A 23,226-nucleotide genomic window follows, 5' to 3' on the forward strand; every position below is an offset into this window, starting at 1 on the left:
TCTGAAAGCAAAGAAATGGGGTTTGGCAGGTTGGGATCACGGATTATTTTTTTCCATCCCCATGGATTCTGCTTCAGAGTTGTCCTTTCAGACCTTGCGCGCAGCCGATGGCTTTTGCAGCTTATTGAGCCCGCTGGTTTATGGCAATGTTTTTCTGCTCACTGAACTGGCTCATTCTTTCAGCAGAACAAACTGTTCCACGTTGAGGCAGGAGTTGGCTGTGTTTTAACAAAGGATTTTTCCCTTCTGACAGTGTTTTGCAAAAGACCCAAAAAAAGGAGTTTGGAGCCAAGTTACAAAAGGTCAGGAGAGGCGAGTCAAGCACTGGGTGTAGTTCCTGTATGTCACAGCCAGACAAGGAAATGGGTGGGGAGAAGAGGAATGGCATTTTGAGCTGCAATAATATGTATAAAGTGATATTAATGAGGAATTGGTTTTTAAATGAAGATGGCAAGTATGCAGGCACTATAATTTTTGCTGTACAACAGCAGGCTTGTTAGGTAGGCTGAGGTCTCTGCAATCATTTATCCATGTGAAGCATGCATTTGAGAGAGTTCAAGTAGCACTAGGAGTGAGAAAAAGGCAGTCTTATTTGCTTCCCCTCCCCAAGCTGATTTCAAGGAGCTACCACACTCTCATCTCCCGTCAGCCAAATGAATATTCAAAAGGCTTTTGCCAAGCCAGCGCCAGTCAATCACTGAAACAATGCTGCAGGGAAAGAAACGCTGGGCTGCGAGACCTGTGCGAGACGGCACCTCGGCCCTCACCACGGCTCTGCTTTAGCATCCAAACCTTTAATGTGGGGCAAGGTGCTGCTCTGCCTGCTCCATCCCCTGCCACGCCACAGGACAGCACGGCTACAGCAGAGCTGCTGGATGGAGGATGAGCATCCCGAGCCAGGGTGCTGTGAGTGGGGAAAGACCCTGGCACTGTGGTGCCAGCAACACAGCCCTCCTGAGGGAGCTGGTGATAGCTCTTCCCTCTGCTACAGGCTGGGACCACAAATGTTTTCTGCATGGGATGGGCAGGTTCCTGATGAGGCCCCTCTCACTGCTCAGCAGCAGCTGGCAGGGATGGGTCTTTCTGCTCTTATGCACTGTACATGGACGAGCCAAGATGGACAACTCTGGCCTTGCAGATGTTGGGAGAAGGGGGCCAAGTGGATCTGCAGCAGTTCGCAGTATGTCATGCCTAATACTCAAGCTTTTCCAGGCCTCAGAGGATCCCTGAATAGAAAGAAAGCACCCACCACTGGAACACAGCCACTTTTGTGGCTGGAAGGGGCAGATGTTCAACCCCATACAACAATGCAACACAACAGTTGAAGCTGTAAGTGAAGAATGCTGCATCCACTTAAAACTGAAGAGGGGAATTAGGGACACCATCTAATTCCAGAACTACCATTTGGTCCTGATGCTTAAAGTTCACATAGCTACTCTGCAAGAGTGGCACAGGGTTTTCTGCCATTGCCTTAAATAGGCAATATCCTGGACTAAAGCACTGAACCACAAGGACTTCAGAAGCAAGTGGTCAGACTGGCAAGTGCTCAGCTCTTTCAGCTGGAACACCAGCTCCCAAATAAGTTCCGTTCCCTTTTAGCACCTACATAAGTGACAGACTTCCAGAAGTCCCAATTGCACTGGACAGGACAGGCCCTGCTGGCACAGAGAAGGGCAGACCATTAAGAGAGCTCAGTATCCTAACAGCCAAACCCTTTGCTGAGATGAGCCTAAGGAGAAGCTGAGTTTCAGAAATCCTGCTCACCACAGCCACCATTAGATCCTTCACCACTCAGCTGCCAAGAAGAGCTTGGCATGGAAAACAACATCATCCCCACCACCACACCCTCATTCACTGACCCCCAAGAGTTCCCTCAGGAAAACCTTCTCCCTTTCTCTGAAATACTCACCATGTCTTTTAAGATTGATAGCAAGAGAAAAATGGATTTGGGACTTGATTTGAGATCTTGCTGGGCAAAATCCAGGCATCTGGATTGCACACCTGCCAGCCAGATGCAATCCTGGTCATTTGCTCCCTGGTTTGAAACCGTATTTGTTCAAAACCATTTGTCAAGACACTCCGGACAGAATGCAGAGACACAGAACAGCATTCAAGGGTTATTTGTGATATGAACCATGCCAGTCAGGACCCTCCTCTTCCTCCAGCTGTTTAGTGACACTTGGAATGGACTGGCCTTACTGGAGAGTGTATTTTTTTAGTTGAAAACTCACCATCCTCTAGATCAGCTGTGAGCTGAAAGCATCCCAGTTATTTACTGCTGCAAGCTAAAGGAATTTCCTTACTCTCAGAAGACAGACATTTAAAATTAGTTTCAAGTTCAGTTGTGATAAACAAATCACATTCTCCTCCTTTCCCTCTCCTGTTCTGGTTTTTTGTTTTGTTTGAGTTTGGGGGGGGGGGGGGGTGTTTGTTTGTTTTGGGGGTGTGTTTGTGGGTTTTTTGTTTGGTTGGGGTTTTTTGTTTGTTGTTTGTTTTTAAAATCATTCCTGCTGGTCCAATCAGCCTTTTCCTTAGCTGCCCTTTGCAAATCCTCATTTAAAAACTCATTCACAAGGAAGCAGGGGAACTATAAACATCTTCTGAGAAAAATCAGCAAAGCCAGATCCCTGATTTCAGAGCTTTCCCTTTGATACTTGATTCCCTGAAAACAACATTAAAAAGAAACAAACACAATCCATGTATTTAGGATTTTTGTCCCCTTCCAAGCAAAAGGTTGGGAGCTGGGATGGGGGCTCAGGACTTCAGCTCTCTGCTGACAACCAGCCAGTGGAGCTGGTTGGAAAATGAGCCCACTCCACCTACCCTGCCCAAAAGCTGGGGATGCAAACAGCTCCCAGCAGACGGATGAGGAAGACAAAAGGTGCTTTAAATGGGTATGACAGAGCAGCTAAAGGGTTTGGGGTTTTGGACTGAGTCCCACAAGCCTGAATTCATACTGATGCACTTTGTACCTTGTGGATCACAAGGCCTTGATACAAGCAGATTCTTTTAAAAAATTCAGGCATGCTGGGAGAATTGCCTCCTTTCCACGTTTTAGTGAGTCTGCCCATGAACTGCCAGCAATTACTGAGCTTCCACTCGGTATTCAAAGCTCTCTGCAATGGACTTTATTATTTTTAAGCCTTTCAGACATCAATGTAGCAAACTTAAGAGAGCTATTTGGAAGATTAAGACACAAACACCACACGACCATATTATTCAATTTAGCTCCAACACTGAGCATTTATTTCTGTAAAGAATCACAGCTAATACACTGCCAACTGCCAGCAGAGACAAACACTTAAAGCTTTAAGTCACACTGGAGCATGGTCTTATAAATCAAATTTAAGATATAAGAAGGAAATTACTATGATTATGCAAGTACAGCCCAATTACCACCAACTGATACCAAACCTACCTTCAGGTCTTGGCCACAGGCTTCAAAACTCCACCCCTAGAAATGACAACCCAAGGAAATCGTCACTTTCTGTGCATGCAGCCAGGTGTGAACCTACTAGCACATCTCCAGTAGCTGTATTAGATGACTTTCCTAAATATTTCATATGCTCATACAAGTGCAAAGAGACTTTGTTACCACCTCACCACCCCAGCTTGCAGTGGAGAGTTCACTAATAGCTGCTCTATTTGCCAAATCAAGCCTGCAGACAGGTGGAAAAATGGAGTGATGAAAGAAAACAAAAAGGATTTGTGCCTGTTTTCTATCATTACAGTGCTCACAGGAGAGCTGACTGCTGCATTTTGCTCTCCTGAAACCATCCCACTCATCACAAACAATTGCATGAACTTAGATTAGACTGGGTGCAGGATGAGCAGAGGGGAACAATATCCTTCCATGGAAATGAGGGAATGAAAGGAAATAAGAGCTAATTTAAACAAAATAAATCAGTGTGCCATACGAAGACTGTCATTTCCTTAGAGCTGACTTAATCTGAAGCCTTTGGAGAAAATCCATCTGTTGCAAATTTAAAATTTCCCAGCCCTTCAAATGAACATGGAAAAGTTCTCATTGCAAAGTGTCCCATGGATAACAGAAATATTCCTGGTTTACACTGAAGGCATCGCAGACTATGGTATAACCTCAAATAGACAGAAATCAAGAATTCCTCCTCGCTTTTTAGAAAAAAATGAAGGGTGGTCTCATTACACCAGTCTAAAACATTCATCATCATCATTAGGGTGAAGGGCACAGCAACACTATTAACTCTGTTTCGCAGCAGGATACAGTAAACTGCAGGAGTCAGCACAGGGGGACAGTAAGGTAAAAATGTTCAAGCTGTGTCAGCAGGCAGCCTGCAAACACAGGAATGGGGATGACTGCCTGGCAATGCCATGATGGAGCATTTAATTTCTAGGCCAGCAGCCCAAATCACAGTCAGGTCAGAAGAACATGGTCCTCCAGGCACCTGCCCTCTTCTTTGGGCTAGGAGTGAACAGACTGAGGAGCATCTTCATGATACTGCACCAGAACGACAGCGTGAACTCCCTCCATGCACAGCCCATAATCACCCGCCGGCAGAGGATTAAGGGAATAGATGCCTCCCACACCAGGGCAGCCAGGGGACAGCGCTCACACGCTGCAGGACTCATCCCTGATCCCATCAGGAGCAGACAGGGCAGCTCTGCAGGGAAACCCCACGAGAGCAACACCCTTGTGGTCAGTCCCACGAGTCATCACATTGAGCTGCTTCCCAAGGGGCCGGACTGGGCAGAGCAGCGAGCAGGAGGGCTCCTTCCATGAGCTCTCCATGGATTATTGCTGTAACGCTGCACACAAACCTTCCAGGGAGAGCTGGGAAAGTGGTCTGCAGCACTGTCCAAAGCACTGGAGAGCTACACTGCCACCCCATCTGGGGTTCTTCTGGACCATCTGTTTTCACATCAAAAGCAATCAGCAATCGCAGGGGCAGCACCCAAAATTCAGGGCCAGCTGTTCCTATCCATACCCTTCATCCTCTCCACCCTTCTAAAATTGGGCACAAGTCTCATCATCACCTGGCAAGTGCTGGTGAGTGCTGAGAAGCTGCTAGTGCAGGAGACACCTTGGGCAAGGTCCCACGGGATGGCAGCTCCCTGTCTGTGGGATATTCAGGTTACAGTCACTTGCCATCCCCCAGAGCACATCAGTGTTCTGAAACCATTCACCAGGGTTCAGCTCCATTGGGAAATTGCTGCCAGCCCCCTCCTTGTTGCCTGGCATCTTCCCCACATCCCTTCCTTCCTCGGTCAGTAGTTATTTCCATGGCATTTTAGAATTTCCCCAGAGACATGTGCAAAGCCTCTCCCCAGAGCTCCAAGATCCTCCCACAGACAACCTTGAAGACTTTCAGAAGTCACACATCCATGTGATCTTCCACACACACCAGCCTGGAGCTCACCCTCCCCCCACACACAAAGTGCCTTGGTCAACTAAAAGTCTCACAACTTGGGGGAAAATCCACAGCCTTAAATGTTTGCTGGCCCAGCATGAAGATCACACAAACCACAAAAGGGAAAAACAAGAGGGTTAGACAGCAGAAGTGCTTGAAGATACCACATCCTGTACATTAAGAATTTAATTTCTTCCCTTTCACCAGTGTCACGACTGCTGTTCAAGACAGTTTTACTCCTAGTTACAGGCACAGTCTGAGGGAACAGCCAGACCTACCTGTAGCCTGAGAGTTACAATCCCTGGTCTAGAAGCAGCCCCAACCTGTGGCCGTGCCCTGGAGGCCCCATGCTGCCAGCTGCCCAGCCTTACAGCATCACACCCAGCAGGTCAGTCAGTAACTCAGGATACTTCAAGGATACCCTTGAAGGAGAAGGGGTTTGGGATTTTGGCTCTTGGAAAGAGCAGGATGGAGATGAAAGCAAAGCTTCTGTCCAAAAAGGATGGACTTTTCCAGCTGCTGGGCCATGCCTCTTGCACAGAAATAGAAATTTCTTAAGATATATTCACACCAAGGATGAAAGAGTGGCCCATGGTTCTCAACTGCTGGTTCTCAACAGCCTGCACAAGCCACTGGAGCAGCTGTGCGACCAGAGGGAAATACAGATAACAGTATCTTTAATATTTCTGGATAGTCAGATACTCCCCAGGAGCATTTTCCCACCCACAACCACCACAAGGCCTGATTTTGTGCCACATCCCAAAGACGATCATTTCCATCCAACCACAGCATCCCACAGCAGCTGGAGCTCACTCACTGCCACAGGGTGGGCATCTCGGGCCAGTGGCTCTCCCAGACCCACCTCTGGACCACCAGGCTCTGGCAAAGGGAAGAGGGGCTGCACGCCCCCAGGACGAAGGAGGCTCAGCATCACTCCTGCAACTCGGCTGTACCTGAAGCAGAGGCAGCCGGAGGCAGCTCCTCCCTGGACAGCTGTCACGTGGAGGCTTCCCATGGCTTATCCCGTGGGAATGGCAGGGAGCCTTCACAGCACCACACAGGAGCCAGCCAGCCCCCTGTTCCCCCCAGATGTTTCCTATTCCAGCCAGGAGGTTTTAGCACATTTCGGGGATGCTGGAGAGCGTCTCCTGGCATTTAGGGGGTGGTAAAAGGGGTGGTCAGTGCTGTTACCCCCCACTGGGAAGGAGCAGACAGGGAAGAAGTAGGGAGAGATGAAGTGATCAGCCCGAGGTCTGGCCACACGCTGCCATGGGGAGCAGGGCCATGTGCCATCATCTTTATTCCCAAAGCCATCACCTCTCCTGAGCATCCACCCGGGTTCAAAGCAGAAAGGCAGCACAGCAGCACCAGAAACCTGCTCTGCCCCAAACTGGCCATCAATTTCAAGCTCAAGACCTGAGAGCAGTGCTAAGGAAGACTTTACAGCTCAAGGAGCAACCACCTGGCTAGTGCAGTTATGCCAGGAGCCCCAGGACCTCATGGAACATATTCTCTGGGTACCTGTAAAACCCTTTAAATGGATCATCCTGTTCTGCCTTCCCCAGGAAAACAGAAGAGAGGCCCATGAGATGGTCATGCTTCCTACTCCATCCACGTTCTTCATGCAGCAGCTATGGAAAAGAGTACGGACACCTTCCCACTGACACAGCTCCTGGCTGGAAGGGAAATGCTGTCACCAGTGTGTTACAGAAAGGGAAATGAGGCACAAAGCAATTTTAAATAACTCGCCCAAGGTCACAGGAAGCTTCTAGCAAAGTCAGTAATTGAACTTAGGACTTGCAAGTCCCCAGTCTAGTTATTTATCAGAAATCACCCTTTAATGGGTCACCTTTAGCCAGACACCCTCCTATTTTGCGCTGCCAGTGAATTATACTGGCAGAGGGAATTATTACACGTTTCCCTTACAGCCCAACATACTTAAAGGGCTGTTTTGGAAATAAAATAAAACTTGCAGCATGCTCAGTGTGCTGGAACAGACAACTCCTCAGTGCTGCAGAGAGCTGAACCACCAAAGTGATTACAAGGCTCCAGATCAAGCTGGGAAATAAGCTGTTTTTCCTCTGCAGTGAATCACTTTGTTTTGAAGGGTGGCCTCCAGTCCACAGTTTGAAGGGTGGTGAGTAAGATCTCACCATTTCACTCTGGATTTGCATCTTCTTTCACAAATACCTCAGATGACACAGAATATTGCAGCCTTAGCTCCAAGCCAGACATCCCAAAGCCTCTCCCTTGGCAGCAGGCTTCTCCTTGAACCTGATGTGCCACCGGTTTGTGTTGGTACAAAACAATAGAATGGACTTTATCCAGACTTTCACAGGCCACAGGCACAGTTCTTTCCCTTCCTAAAGAAAACCTGTTCAAGCACCTCTCAGCATACCCCAGTCCATTCACAGAGACTCCAGCCCTCACTGGAGCCTTCCACAGCCTCAGGGCACCCCTGCCAGACAGGGCTGGTTGAAGGCATCCCGGGAGCATCCAACCTGCCTGCTCCTGGAAGTCTCCTGCTGCTGGAGCCCAGTGCCTTCCTGGGGCACTGCTCACCTCACCAGAGGAACAGCAGAGCCACTGCAGCACCACCACACATCCCAAACCCCTCCAAACTCCAGCATGGGGAGAAGCCCCGCAAAGAGGAACAGCAAACCCAAACCCTCCTGATGCACACAACAGACAATCAAACCACATCTGCAGATATCTGCAGCGCTCAGATCCTTTTCAGCTGATGACAAACAGTGGAAGTGTTGGGCAATAGGCTTGGAAAGGGACACGCAGGATGGAATTTGCCTTTCACAAAATACAGTGTGAGGGGCAGGAGTCAAAACTGTTAGTGTGGGGCTAGCCAAGAATTTTATGCAGCATTTAGGCATCCAGTGGCCTCATCCTTCTGAGTACAAGCAATTTAATTTGTCACACTGATATTGTACACATGTCCTGAGCAAATAGGTCAGTAAGAAGTAAGAGTAGGAAAGGAGGAATGAGGGAAAAGGATGCAAGGGGCATCTGGAAAACTCCATCTGAGCTCCAAGTTGGGCAACTTTACAGTTATAAATACTGACTGAGGAGACAGGAAAAGGGGAGGGGTAAGAGAGGCTTTACAGCTCCATGCTCAGGGTTACAGCCACCTGCCTGGGGAATGAGGAGCACTGAGGTCAGTGCCAACCCCCAGCCATCACCTTCTGAGGGAGCAAACACTTCCAGCTTAACAGAAGCAGAGAACAAAAGGAAAAAAGAGAGAGAACTTCACCTCTTCTAAGACTCTGTTACAGAAAGAAACTCCACGTGCTACCAAATTACATGGATGAAGGACAATCCTGTTTTGCAAAGCCTTTGTGTGGGGAATTCTTTGCTTTGAGCTCTGCTGCAGATTAGCAGACAAACGAAACTCTTGTGAAAAATTTACCTCTCAGGGTGAGGAAACGAAATCTCTTTTCCCCACCTGTTCTTCACTGGCAGAGCAGAGGCTCTGGGTGGAAGGGCTGTAAGAGTGGGATAACCCTGCCCCAGCCCATTCTGCTTTCAGGCTACTCACCTGAAGTCCTTGCTGTCACTCCACACCACAAACCCCAGTGAGGAGCACATCCAGTGCTGCAGCTGTAGCTTCATGCAGGGCACCCAGTTTTGTGAAAGCACCACATTTTTCCCACCACGGGTCCTGTCTTCCCTAACACCATCAGATGAGGGTGAACCCCTCAGCCCTCTGCAAGAACCAGCTCAGCAGAAACACCTCCAGAGGGTTGTTAGCAACAAGACCAAACTAGCAGCTGTGGGCCTCCAGATCCTTGGGCCCTAAACACAGGGCTGAAGAGGCATGACATCAACTATGTCAAAAATTTGCTTGCTTTGAAATCCTACTCCTGCTTATTTATGTTACAGGAGTACCCAGAGGCCTCAGCCAAGCCCTACAGAGCTGGGGCTGGAGCAGTGCATTTGCACACGTAATGGCCATAGAATCACAGAATGGTTTGCTTTGGAAGGGACCTTAAAGATCATCTAGTCCAGCCCTGCTGCCACGGGCAGGGACACCATCCACTACACCAGGCTGCACAAAACCCCACATCTCCAGAGAGCTCCAGCCTCGTGGCCAGCCACAGGCAGCTCACAGCTTTCACTGGAAATAACTCACAGCCAGGTTGGAGGTAAGGAGGTGCCGTGGCAGGTCAGGCTACAGGAGAGATCCAGCACAAGGGCTGGGAAGCAAGCCAGCAGCCAGGCAGCATGGACAGGGGGTGTCCCTGGGGCTTCTTCAGTGCTCCCACAGCAGAGCTGAGCTCTGCCTCCAGCAGCCAGAACACCCTGGTGAAAACGCCGCACAGGGAGCTCTGCAACCTCCACAAGGATGCAGAGAAGGCTGTTAACCTAAACAGACAGGTCTGAGATTGATTCGCAGGAAGGATGAAATCAAGAGGCAAAAATAACATTTCCAACACACTAGTGACATACCAAGCCCTTAATCCAAGGCACTATTTACAGGGCAAGAGCATTCCTTGCTGCTCTTACCTTCAGCTGCAAGGTCTGGGTCAGCAGCTGCCTTGGAAGAGCCAGTTTGAAGGTAACAAACAGCCCAGGGAACAGCCAGGCCCAGAAACTGAGATTTGCAGGAGAAGATAAATAATTAAAGGGACAACTGAGCACAGCTCACTAGACCTTGCTCCCACAATGCAAGCGCTGAACATGGAAAACTGAAAACATTTCCTCCCTGAATGCATTAAACTCCCATTTTGCTATTTCAAAGCCTTCTACTTCCTCCAGCATCCAGATATTCACCTCCCAGATGCACTGCTAGGAATAGGGTCTTGTAAATAAAGTTTTAAAAAAAGGCAAGGTTAACACACAACATATTTTTCCCATTACTCCAATACATCCTGCAAGCTCTGTAAGCTTGGTAAAGAAAGAGTCTATTTAAAAATCTAGGGTGGGGAAGAATTAGCTCACCAAAACCATAAACAGATTTGCTTTGCACTTTCAGGCCAAGAGAAAAACAAGAGAGGCCATGCGTGTATTGATGCACACAATGGCACAATCGTTTTAAAAACAAATGAATTGGAGGGAGAGGACACCACAGCAGGGTGGGGGAAAAGGAGGAGCAGAGAGAAAGGGGCCAAGTTCTGGAGCAGGGATCCTCAGTTTGGTTCTTAAAGCTCCCTCAGAAGATACTGAAAAGCCTTCATGGGCCAGCACAGGACCGTGAGCTTGCAGGGAGGATGGCACACTTTGCTACAAGGCCATAATCCATCTCTGGGTGCTGGCCCTTCAGTAATGAACAACATCCTTTTCTGCAAATGGAACACAAAGGAATCCTTCTTATTTGCCCAGAGACCTTCCACACAAACCATCCACATCCATTATTGCTGTCTTTCCATGGCAGATACCAAGGGATGTAAAATTTAATTCCCTTCTCCCTGCTTTCCCTCCTAAGAGGCCCTGACTCTCTTTACAAAGGCAGAGCGAAGCTACAAAACCTTCACCCTCTTCCTCCTACAAAATTCTCTCTGTTCATAACAGCCAGACAGTGAGAGCCACAGTGCTCCCTGCATTTGCACAATTACTGCCATAAGGTATTGAGGACCCACGCAGATGCAATTAATGGAGGGAACTTCAAGGAGGACAGCTCTCAGGGGGCTGAGGGTGCACGTGGATCCCAGCACATGACATGCTTCAGCAGGGTGCCTTAGTTTATTCCTACCAGTTTAACAGGCTGCAGAACTGGAAGTGTGTCAGGAAAGCGGCAGCAAACAGCATCAGTCCAGTCACTGTACTCCCAACACTGATTATTTAATAAAGTCTAGAAACAAGCAGTCTCCAGATGCGGCACAAGCTGGGTAGAAACCACTCTAGGGTTTGAAAATCCCCATTTCCGTGGGGACACTGTCATTTATCACACAGCCATGAACTGGGTGAACAAATTCCGTGCCACTCAGCTCACTAATGTTCAGCCATGGAGCTTACTTTTTGTACAAATAAAATGGCTTGGCTCTGCTATAAGACCCAATTTCTTCTTCAAAAGTCTGGAACAGTGTAATGGAAAAGTGGAGTGTTATTTCCAAGCACACTTCTTCCATCCACAGAAGCCAAAGAGAAAAAGCATTGCTCTCCTGACCCCTCATCCACACCATGGGACAGATGGATATTTATTAAGTTACATGGAAATAAAGTAAATCAGCAACTAGCACACAGAGGAGCCCCAGCCAGGAGAAAAGTACAAACATACAGGCTATCTGAACTCTGTTTTGTTCAAGGAGTGATGTCCAAAAGAAAAAAAAAAAAAGAAAAAAAACCAATTGCCCACTTCTCAGGGACACCTGGAAGCATAAGCCAAGCTTGATCTGACCCTGTTCTCAAAGCAACAGAGCCAACCACTCCACGATCATTTCCTTCAGCCATCAGGCTCTACCAGCCTGCACAGAGATCCCTGGGATACACTGGAATACAGCACATTTCCCTGTCCAGCCTGCACAGGACAGAAAGGTCCCCATCACTCACAGCGCCGGAGGTGCCAGCAGTGTCCTACCTGCACGAGGGACCATGACCTGAGCCTGTCGTTCTCCTGCCCCTCCTCCATGCTCACCCACATCTTTAAAGTGCCCACAGTTGCTCCAGCTGCACCAGGATTCAGGGCTGGAAGAGAAGACATTAGACCAAAAATTACTGCTGCACCCCTGCAGGAGAAGGCACAGCCCTTGGTTAGCAAAGGCTAAAAGCAAAAATAAAACACAGATCAGTTTGAGGTGTCTCCCAGCTCATGCTGTCCCACCCTGCCATGCTTCCACAGTACATCCCTGCTGAAGCAGCCCAAACACCCACCTTTGGGGCTTTTTTCCCCTCTCAATTAGTAAAGACATTATTTATCAGAAGTTAACCAAGTTTGCTGAACTAATCACCAAGCCCTCAACCCAGTGAAAGCAAATCCCAGCTGCAGTGTTCTGGAAACCAGTGACACTGCTGCCTGGCTCTCTATGGACCTGATCCATTACAGGGCTGGAAACCTCAACTGGCCAGAACATATTTAGAGCAGCCACCACAGCACCCTGACTGCCACCACCACAGCAGCAGCTAAATATAACCTGCAGCTCTGCTCGTAGCTGTGGCCTTCTTTTCTCCCCTTCATTTTCCCCCACTGGCATCCAATACCTGCTCCATTACTGCTGGAGAAGCAGCAGAGCCAGCTCCATGTATTTCCTAATTTCTAAATTTTACTGTCTAAAGCAATAACCAGCCAAGTGGATTTCTGGGATTAAGCTCAGACCAGGGGAGAAAACAGCATATTGAAAAACAAAGAGTCACCCTGGAAAAAGGTGAGCCAGAGCTTGTAATGAGGATGAAAAACAGGAAAATTAGGTTGTGATTGCCCAAGTAAAGGAAAATTTACACCTGTTTGTTGCTCCTGCACGAGCATGGGCAGTGACAGGTCCTCCTCTCCCAGCAGCATGTCCCAGGTATTCCCTGCCCAATGGCAGGAGGGCTGGAACTACAGGATCTTTAAGGTCCCTTCCAATCCAAACCATTCTGTGAGTCTATGATTTTGTGAAGTGTCCCTGTGCTTCAGCCAGCTCCAGTCCCTAAAGTTCCCTGCCAGAGCCCCACTGATCTGCTTCTCAAGTTGGATCCTGCTGACCATACGCTTTGCACACAACTTGGATTAAATAAGTAAGTGGCACAGAGAGATTTCACCAAATAACTGGCACAGATGCATTACAACTCAGGAAAGGGCTCCCCAAACCCATCCAGAATCCTGCAGACAAGAAATTTCCCCTCTGGCTGTAATTGCACAGACCAAACTTAGCAGGATTTAAAAAGAAAAGAGAGTAACTTAAAAAAAGGCAAAGCAATTGGACAAGGGTAGAAGGACACAAAGGTTTTTCCTCTCTAAGCACTCAGGTATCTCGATGCTGCCTGCTGCAGAGTCATGCTTGGAGAAAGCTTTCCCCAGACCCTCAGTGCTGGCTGCTTTATGTTATTTGCTGTATGTTATTTTCCCAGTTTAATTCACAGGAAAAGCAAAGCAATCCCAGAACCAGGGGGGTAAAAAAATCAGGAGGCCTAAGTCTGGCAAATCACAAGAGTTGAGAGAACAAGAAAAAATGCTTTAAATGCCTGCTAGATGCCACAGCTTTTTCTTTTTTCCTTGCTTTTCTTTTTTTCCTCCCCTAAAATGAAGGGAAGGCTTATCCCTAACCAATTAGGTTTCAGCACACTTGGAAAGATCCCAGCGTTGAATGCCGAGACTTTGACATAACAGGTGACAAACTCCGCTACGCCAGAAAAAATTTAACATAAAATAAGAAACAAATAGTAGACTCCTGATGGAGTGGGGTTTTATTCCAGCAATTTGTGTAAATGTCCTATATTGACTTGCACAACCCCAGCACCTCCCAAACAGAGCGATAACAGCATGGCCCCACTGCTTATCTGCCATTCCTCCTGCTGCAACACTGCTGCCCCTCTCCCTCTGCCACGGTACATTTAATATCATTCACACACTCCTTTAGGGATTCAGCATATGCCCAAGATTTTAACAAACAAGATTTTGCATTCCTTGGAGTACCTAAACTAAAGAGTGACCTCGATCACAGCAGTCAGAACAGCTTCGCACTTCTAGAAATTAAAGATGGCTTAAATAGAAACTTAAGCTGGAGGCAGAGATAAATCTGAGTCTCCCAAAACCTTGTTCTGAAATATGGAGTAAAGCCCCTGAAAATTTGGCACCATGAGCCATGATTATCCTGGCAGCTCCTCCTTGAATTCCCTGGAATTGCTGCTTCAAGAAGAATAACACAGAGAGAGCTGGGGCGAGGGGGCAGGGACTGGGGTTTCCTCAGAGCAGAACATGCAAACAGCTCAGCTGCTTATCATTGAAACTGGAACAGCAACAAGGACAACCAAGGCATGCTTTTTTCCCTAACTTCTTTCAGATATTAAAATCCCAGCATCCAACAGCCAAGATACACTGAGGTCCTTCTGTCTCAGTTATTCGCACTGTCTGCCAGAACCACAGCCATCATTACCATCCCACTGCTGTCCTTACAGCTTCCTGAGGCTTGACTGAGCAGCTCAAAACCTGCAAACAGCTCCAGAATGGAGAACATCTTCCCCAAATACCAAATTCAACACACAGAGTAAGCATCCTCCTATACCTAGAGGTTTAACACTGCAATGTCTGAACCAGCTGGACAGTGGGCTCATGAAAAGGGAGAGAGAAACACCAGCCTCCCAGCAGCACCCCTGCGTGAGATCCACTGAGGGTCTGAACATTTCAAAATCAAATCCACTGCAAAGGCTCAAAAATAGAGATTATTCTGTTTTACCTGACAACCCCACCTCAAATTTATATACTTTTTAACAGCTGTCAGCTCCCTTTTGGGATTTTAACAGATCTTCTTGCTCTCTTTTGGGATTTTTTTTTTTTTATGTGGCTGAAAAGGGAACTAGGCTGTGCCAGAATAAAGCCTCCTTGCAGAGCAAAGCCTGGTTCAACCTGAGACTCACACAAGCAGACACAGCAGTCCCAAGCCCACTTCTCTGTCCCAACAGAGGCTGGGCTGAGGAAGAACAAAATGATATAGAAGAAGACAAAAAAAATTCCCCTGCCCAGCAGTCTCCAAAGGGGATGCTTTGAAGAATGATTAACCTTTTCTTGGTGTTCCCAGAACTAGGAAATAGCTGAGCTGTGACAGCACTTTGCAAGACCCCAGCTTTGGCAGAGATGGGCACCTTCCTGAGGTGTCCACATGGACCTGAAGGAAACTTCTGAGACATGTGGGACCTTCTGACACTGCCCAGCAGAGGCTGTCCAGCTCTGCAGCCTCTGCTGCTTGTGGAACACTGATTTTAAAAAGTTACCATTCCCAAGGAACAATTAAAGGACTGACAAGTTACCATTCAGGATCTCTAAAGTGGCTATTTCTATTTCTCCAGTATTTACAGAGCTGGGAACTCAATTTCGCTGAAATTTCTTTAAAGAGAAATAGCTGTACTAAAGGCAACATCATTCACTCCCCTCTCTGTCTCTTCCACTCAAGTGAACCAGCATCCTGGAAAAGCTGCACCATTGAGACAGGCAAGTCGTACAGTTTAATGTCCATAACATTCAATTTCAGAACCAAAGAGCATAAAATATTTCTAGGAAACATCTGCTTTTGTAGGGAGGCATGCAAACTTACATTATGTTTAGTCACTTCAATCTTTCTAAGTGCCTGAAAATTTAAGCCACAGAACATCATTTCTCATCTCTTGCTTATTTTAGACCAAAACCAACCCTCTCCAGTCTCACCACTCCAGGCCAGCATTGTACGAAGGGAGCACAGGACAGCAGCGAGACAATTCCCACTTCAGGGGAATAAACTGCATCTTCCTCATGCAACAGTGACCATCAAGAAATATCAGAAAGAGATTTCCAAGCCATTTTAACCTCCAACAACTGATGCTCCACAAGCTCTTCAGACCATCAAATCCTGTTGTTACTTTCAGGGAAAGTACTGCCCTGATTTTGCCCAGTATTTAATCTGAACTTTTTTCTCTACTATTTTAGGACCATGACCTCTTGCTCTTCCCACTGTGTACACAGAGAGCAACCATCACATTCCCTTTTAGGCACCTGAAGATATATTTCCTGCCTTGTTCTTCTCCCATCTAGAGCCAAACAGCTCAGGTTTATTCAGCCCAGGGATTTCTAGACTTCCAGTCAATCTCCTTACACCTCTCTGGATCTCCTCCAGCCAAACTCTTTTCCCCTCTCCTCCCAGAACCAGAAGAGGACACTTTCCCCCATCCTTCTGCACTATACTATTCCCGATGCTGATGTTTATTTTCAGCTGAGTTTTATGCCCAACCTCCAAGAATTTACAAGCAGACCATGGTCCAATCCAGGTCTACTGGGAATAATTTTTTCCATTGCAAAGAGAAGGAATTATGGAATATTCCCATGACGCTAAAAATTCCTATTGCAGAGTTCTAAAAATTTCAAATCCTATTCAGGTTGGATTTGAAAACAACCAAACAGGTATATACAACATGGAGCATTAAAAGTTAGCAAATGATAGTCAGCTTCTCATCCAAGAAAAGGAAACAACAGACTCCCACTCCTATCATTTTCATCTCACTACCCAAAAGATGCTCTGAGGACCACAGAGGACACAAAGAGCTAAATGCAACTATCTATTATTTGAGAGCAGAAATCATGACTTCGTTCAATGTTTCATTCAAGGCCTGATGGGGCTCTGATCATCCGTGTGATTATCCAGTGCAAGGAAACGGACAAGCACTGCTTTCCCTTTCATCCAAAAATCCCAGGCCTACAGCAGGACATGGGAAGCTGCGGCTCCGTTCCTGCACTGCCTGGAGGTTTTGGCATCTTTAGCTTCAGCTCCTGCTGTGAGCTGGGATATTTTGGGATGGGGAACTCTGTCAGTCCCCAGTCCCTGGATCTGCTTTCCATGCTGAATACCATATTTAAACTGTCAATACATTCAATAACATGGCTGAACAGTTCCTCTGCCCCTATCTCCAGCCTCTCCCAGCTGCCGTTACTGGTGCCATTCACACACAGTTTTGTGGGAGCAAAGAGACAACAAAAGCAAAAATAAGTTTTTTACAGCAAAAAGTTCCCTTTTACAGGCAGCCCTGCCATTAACTCAGGGATTAAAAAAGCCTGGGAGCCAGCAGTGACAATGCTATTATAATACAAATTATTAATACAAGCGACCTCATTGCTCTCAGCTTCCACATGCAGCCTGCCAAAAGCCAAAGGTTCCTTTTTTTTTTTTTGGGTGCACAGGCCTTGAAAACTCCACAGTTAGCAAAGAAAAAACCACACTGACAGTCTTTACACTGTCCATAATATCTTTTTAAGGTGACTTGTCATTTAAACTGTCAGCTTGAAATCTAATAATTTTTAAAAATGAATATAATATTATGTATTACACTCACAGGCTGCAACCACTGCCAAATTCCTCTGACAGTTTTTACAGGATTATAATCACATTCCTCTTTTAATGTTTTATTCTCTTGCTTCTGTGCCAGAGAGATGAAAAGGAGAATAAATGGCTACTTAAGAACAATGTATGATGATCCAAACCAAAAATGGAGCACAGCGCCATGTTCCCCCTCCTTGGAGTGGGGATGCTCAGCAGCCAGAACACTTTCAGACACTAGTGTGATTTTAAAGCAAGTTTTCCCATGAAAAATCCTTTTATTCCAGGAAAAGCACTGATAATTGTGAGGCAAACATGTGGGAGGACAAGCTTTATGTTTCTGCCATTGAGAAATACCAGGCTCTTGCAGAGACTGGACACAGCTCAGCGCAGCAGTGGCCACAAAGGGACCATCAGTGAGATCCCGAGCAGAGACAAGAGCTGAGCACACCAGAGCCCTGTCCCAGAGGCTGCACATCCTCCAGCGCTGCTCCATCTACTGCTCAGAAACCCTCCTGCCTTTTCTTCTCCTTAAATTCTCCTATTAAGATGGACCAGATGAGCAGCCCCATCTTCTGAGTTTGCACTCCACACCACGAACAAGGCCAGTCTGAGCAAAGTGCCAGCTGGGTCCCAATCCCAGCTCCTGCAGGGACCTGGCTGTGCCTCAGCCTGGGGAGTTACATAAAACAAGGATTCTGGCATTTCTTAGCTGAACCTAAATGTCTTTTTTTTTTTTTTTTTTTCTTCCCTAAAAAATGCCTGGGGCATAACAGTGCTTGTTTGTACAAAGAGGACAGACAAAATTGTCTAGAAATGGAAGCAAACCTGATTCACCCAAATTAATGAGCAAATTTTACAACATGAACACATGAAAATGGTTGGGCTTGGTTTTGGTTATTTTTGCCTGCAAGGTCTTTTTTTTTTCTTTTCTTTTCAGGACAGTATTCCCTTACAAAAGCATTCTTCTGAAAGCACTTCTCCCGTGAAGCTCCCCTCCAACAGCTACTGTTACAAATCTGTGATAAAAGATGTATTCAGCAGGGTTTGGCACACAGATAGCACCCAAATGGGCACTGCCAAAGCCTTGCAATTTTATCACAAGCTCCAAAATACTTGGAGAGAGAAAAGATGCCCTTGCAGGGAACATCAGCATAAGAGAAGCCTCATCTCCTGGGGTCATGAGGACCTCAGATTTGATCAGGATGGGGAAAAAAAAAGACAAGTGTCTAGATGCAATTCTGGAGAAAAATTCTCAAGCAGGAGGGCAAAGTCATCCAGATTTTCATGGACTGATGGCCAGGCAGAAGGAACCTTTGATGAATTATTACTTGGTTTGATCCATCCTTAGGATTTTGCAGTGTCCCACTGGTGACTACCTTTTGGGGGGAACTTACCAGACCACTCCAAGAGTTTCTGGACCAACAGAAAGCTGTTCAAAGTTATCCCTTAGCATCAGATTAGCCACCTCACAAACCTCCAACTTAAGCTTGCAAGAGAAATATAAATTGAAATAAAACCCCACACTGACTCAGCAAGCTGCATCAAAGTCTGGGGGGGGACACACAGCTCCTGATAGAGGATGAGCCTCGGTGGCACAGAGTGTGGCTGAGCCCAAATACGAGTGTGTAACACCTATGGGGCACCTCTGCAGGACACACAAACACACACCCAACACAAGCACAGCTCTGCTGTCCTGCTGCTCCTCCCTTTGTGCCAGAAACAACCCACAGCCAAACTGGACCCAGCATCCACAACATGGGGGAAAAGAAACATCTCAGCAATTAATAGACTTCAGCTGGAATCTCCCAGGAGACAGTATTAAAATGAAGGAGGGAAGAAACAAATAAACAGAGGAGAAAAGAATCAACCTAGCAGTGTCTGCCATGCCAACTTCTAAAGCCAGAAGTCAAGTCCAGGACCCCATGGCACTGCTCCCAGTCTGGGATACTGGGAAACAATCAGGCTAATGCATCTCCCTACCACTCTCTGCCCAAGAATTCCCATTTTCCAGCTTTTCTCCATAACCACAAAGCCCTGGAGGTTTTGTTTCCCTTTAAGAAGCTGAGATTTTCACTGAAGTCCCTGGTTCTGAGTGCTGGGCTTTAACCCAAGAGCCCCAAGAGCCAGACGTCAGGAGGTAGCGATGGGCTGCAGGCGCTGGCCACCAGCCGAACCCTTTTCCAACCAGCTCAGCTGGGGTCTGGATTTGGGAATCCACCCTGCTGCATTCAGGAAGTATTTCCCAAAATGCAGAGTTTAACCCCAAAATTGTATCGTGAAGCAGCAAGCACAACTCTCTAACACACCATAAACACATCATTCTGTACCACACTCACCAAGTCCAGCTCTAAATCTGGTTCACCCATAAGTCACATGAAATATAAATATTCTCCCTGATTTCAGTGTCATATTCCCAAGCTGATTCAGGGAACCTACAAAGTCACTAAGCTATAATTAGAGGTTTATTACAAAAGGTGTTTGGGATGCCTGTCAGCACTGAAGGACACTCTGGATTTAAGGTACTCTTAACATATACAGTGGCAGTGGGCCATTCTTTGGGCTTTCATTAAACAAAAAAAGCCAACTTGTTTATTCACCTCAGATGACTTTTCTCAGTCTCTGCTTTGGTTTTTTTTCAGTCTCTAACTTGATTAATGGCATTTTAAAAAGGCAAAAAGAAAAAGCCATCAGTGAGGTGGTTTAAAACATACATTTTTATCCATCGCTCGTAACATGATTGCCAGCTAAATCTTGCTTTTCACCAAAAAAAGCCACTAACTGGGTGCAGAAAATGCATATTCACTCACTGGTTATTGTAGGGTTGTTGACATTAGCTTTTATTTTTAAAAAAAACATCAAGCGTGGAGAGGAAATGAAACAATGTGGTACTTCTTTGAGACTGTCTCTAACATTAGGAAAACATGCAAAGAAAATCCCAGAGTGATCCACTTGCAGACCTTCCCACAGTGCACCAGGCTCAAATTGATAAAATAACAAATTCTGTGTCAAAGCACTTTGGGCTGGCCTGGGTTTTTCAAATTGTTTTTTAAATAATATATGACAATATTGTCATATGCCACCGTATCCTGAGGCTTTGGGAGGGAGAGGACCCGAGTGCCACACACCAGAGATGCTCTCTGGGGCCCGGTCTCCCTGCTGGCTGTCACACCACAGGTGCCTCTGGGCAGGTGTCATTCCCCACACTGAAAACAGGGAGTACATGGGATCAGCAGCTTCATGTCAGAGTGAGCATTTTGCATTAATTAAAAGGTGGCTCCAGCACACACTCCAGGATTTCTCACACTGCAGCACAGCGTGGACCCACCTCTCGTATGCCCAGGGTTTCAGCAGACCATCCCTGCACTTCTAAGTGAAAAATTTTAAGCCTACAAGCACCAAGCTCTATCACAACTTCGCAAATGTTCCTAAAATTGAGTGTAAACTGGAATGAAAAAGCATCTCTAAAGTGATGCTCTGGTCCAACAGCTGGTAGCAGCATCACCTCTGCTTTGCTGTTGGAAAATAAGCCCCGAGGGTGAGGTGGTCATGGCCATGAGGGGAAAAATATCATTAGGAGATAAAATCATCCCTGCTAATCCTGACTGTGAATTCAGGTGCGTAATTAGACCAGCTGCCAGGTACAGCTCTGCAGAGGTGACCTTTCCTGGTGCTGTCTGGATGTGACACCATGGAGGTACCAAGGCTGAGAGTGGATTTCTCCCTTCTCCAAATACCACCCACCTTTGGGGCAGAACCAGCTTAAAAAAAGAGCAGGAGAGGAAGGCAGAGCAGGGCAGGGCTGCAGATCCCTGTGCCAAGAGCGTGTGCAGCTCCTGGATGGTCTGAAATCGCCCCTTCCCAAACACCAATTTTCATCTCTCCCTTCAAAGCACAACAACAAAATATTTGGGAGCTGGATGGATGCACAGTAAACATATTTCACTACTAATGGTCTCCAGTGGACTTGTTTTTGCATCTTGCAACAAAGCACGACTGCGAGGGAATGCTTTCCTCTTTCAGTAGACTATTTACTGTTAGACACCTACATAAAATTATGGATATTTAACTTACAATTCTATTTCTCTTCCCAAAAAAAAGCAGGTGAAATTGAGCTTCTCAGTTGCAGAATTAGCAATACTTTGTTGCTAATTCAGTTCCAAGAACCTCCCTCAGCTCTTTTTTCTAATCACATGCAGAACAGCTACACTGCACATACCATTTTTTGCTACATTGAGCTTGACAAAAATTTAAGACTTCCTCCCCGCCCCATCTTCTTTTTAATGGGAGATGTGATTATTGAAATTAATTCGGAAAACAGTCAGCATTCACCAATCAGCTCAGCAGTTTGGGTTTTCTTCATCTGCTGGTTACATGCTAATTATTGTACTGGTGAGATTATTTCCCATTCACATTTGGAATTTACAACACAGTAGGGAATTGATTAAATTAGAAGAAAAATACAAAAAAATAGAGAAAGAAATCAATGACATTTTACATTCAACATGTTGGGGTTTTTTTCCATTTTCTTCCCAGCCTCATGACTACAATACCCTGAAAAACTCAGCCCCAGCAGAGCAGATGCCCAGGGCAGCGTTTCCCAGCATTAAGGAGTGGAGCAGAAATGAAATCCACAGAGCAGATATTTTGGGAAGGCAGTGCAACCCTCCCATGTTCATCAACACCTCTGCTGTTCTCCCCCATATCCACTGCCTCACACCAACCATACCCTTTTCTACTTGGCTGACATTTGCAATTCAGGATGGAAACCTCCCCACATGTGGGAAATAAGCCCCCATTTCCAAGGCCAAGTCTCCAGGAATGCCAAAACACCTATGAAGAGGCCAGAACAATGTTCCCTGCCCCATGAGCAGCTCTGGCGGACTGGGGTGGCTTCATCCTCACACCAGAAGAGGGCAAGGAACAGAGCAACACCAGCCCACAACATCCAGCAGCAAGGACCACTTTATTCTGCCATCAGGTCTTCCTTATGGAAACCCTTTCTTCAGAGATACTCAGCAGAGAGACACCTTATTTCACTACTGAATCTCAAATACTATTTACCACCTCATTTCACCTGGACAGGCACAACAATACTGTCAACAGCAGTGCTTTGAGCACACAAGGGATGTAGTGTTTGCCTTGCAGCACTGTTTATTTGTGGTTACCCCTCAAAGCAAGGACTGGTTCTCACCCCCACCCTCTCCGTTCCAACCATCCCCTTGAAAACCACAATCAAAAAAAAAAGAAACCCAAAAAAAACCCAATCAAAACCTATCCTAGGTGCCAGAGAAGATCAAAGTAGGCGCACAAAGCCTTTAAAATTCCTTTAAACACCCCAATCTCCTGCTTGCCACAAACTGCTGGGCACCCACAAGCTGCTCTGAGACCTACCCTGAAGGAAACAAGAAAAGCAATGTCCTGCAACACCAAAGGGAAACACACAGGTGACACCACAGCAGAAAATAAGATTGAAAACCCACATCTAAAAAACTGACAAAGCAAGAGAAGGATGCCAGGAAAATTAGGATAGCATAAAGTAGCAAAAAGGGCTTGGAAAAGGGTTAGGAGCAGGTGGACACACAGTGACTGCTCACAGGAGAGGGGTACTGCAAAATTAACCCCCAGCACACCAACTCCAGATACCTCCTCCAAAGCACCTTCATTTCTAGTGCTCTAACAAGCACTACTGCGTTCCCAGGGCCAAACTTCCAACCTCCAGAAATTATGCTGCCACATGGGAGAACAAGCACAGCTCAGCACAGGCTGGGAGAGCAGGACAACACCACATCACTGAGACAGACACAACAACAGAGGGAAAACAACTAAAAACAAAGGACCTGCAAACCTGCAGCAGTTGCTACATCATCCTCAGTCTCCGTCTTTCCTGCCTGTAAAGCAACATGGAGATGCCA

The 23,226-nt window shown here is 46.6% G+C and overlaps 1 protein-coding gene across 3 annotated transcripts in view; it reads right to left on the reverse strand.

The window, feature by feature from the left end:
• The window catches only part of ZHX3 (zinc fingers and homeoboxes 3), a 46,686-nt gene that overhangs the window by 17,286 nt on the left and 6,174 nt on the right, over positions 1-23,226 (reverse strand). For 2 of the 3 annotated variants that reach the window (XM_082293024.1, XM_082293022.1), the window contains exon 2: positions 11,914-12,020. The exons of the other annotated variant lie outside the window; for it this stretch is intronic. The gene's annotated coding sequence lies outside the window, so the exon portion shown is untranslated. The remainder of the gene's footprint in view (positions 1-11,913; positions 12,021-23,226) is intronic. 3 annotated transcript variants of the gene reach the window in all.

Source organism: Coloeus monedula (genome assembly GCF_965178545.1).
Source record: "Coloeus monedula genome assembly, chromosome: 17".
In the NCBI taxonomy this organism is placed as follows: domain Eukaryota; kingdom Metazoa; phylum Chordata; class Aves; order Passeriformes; family Corvidae; genus Coloeus; species Coloeus monedula.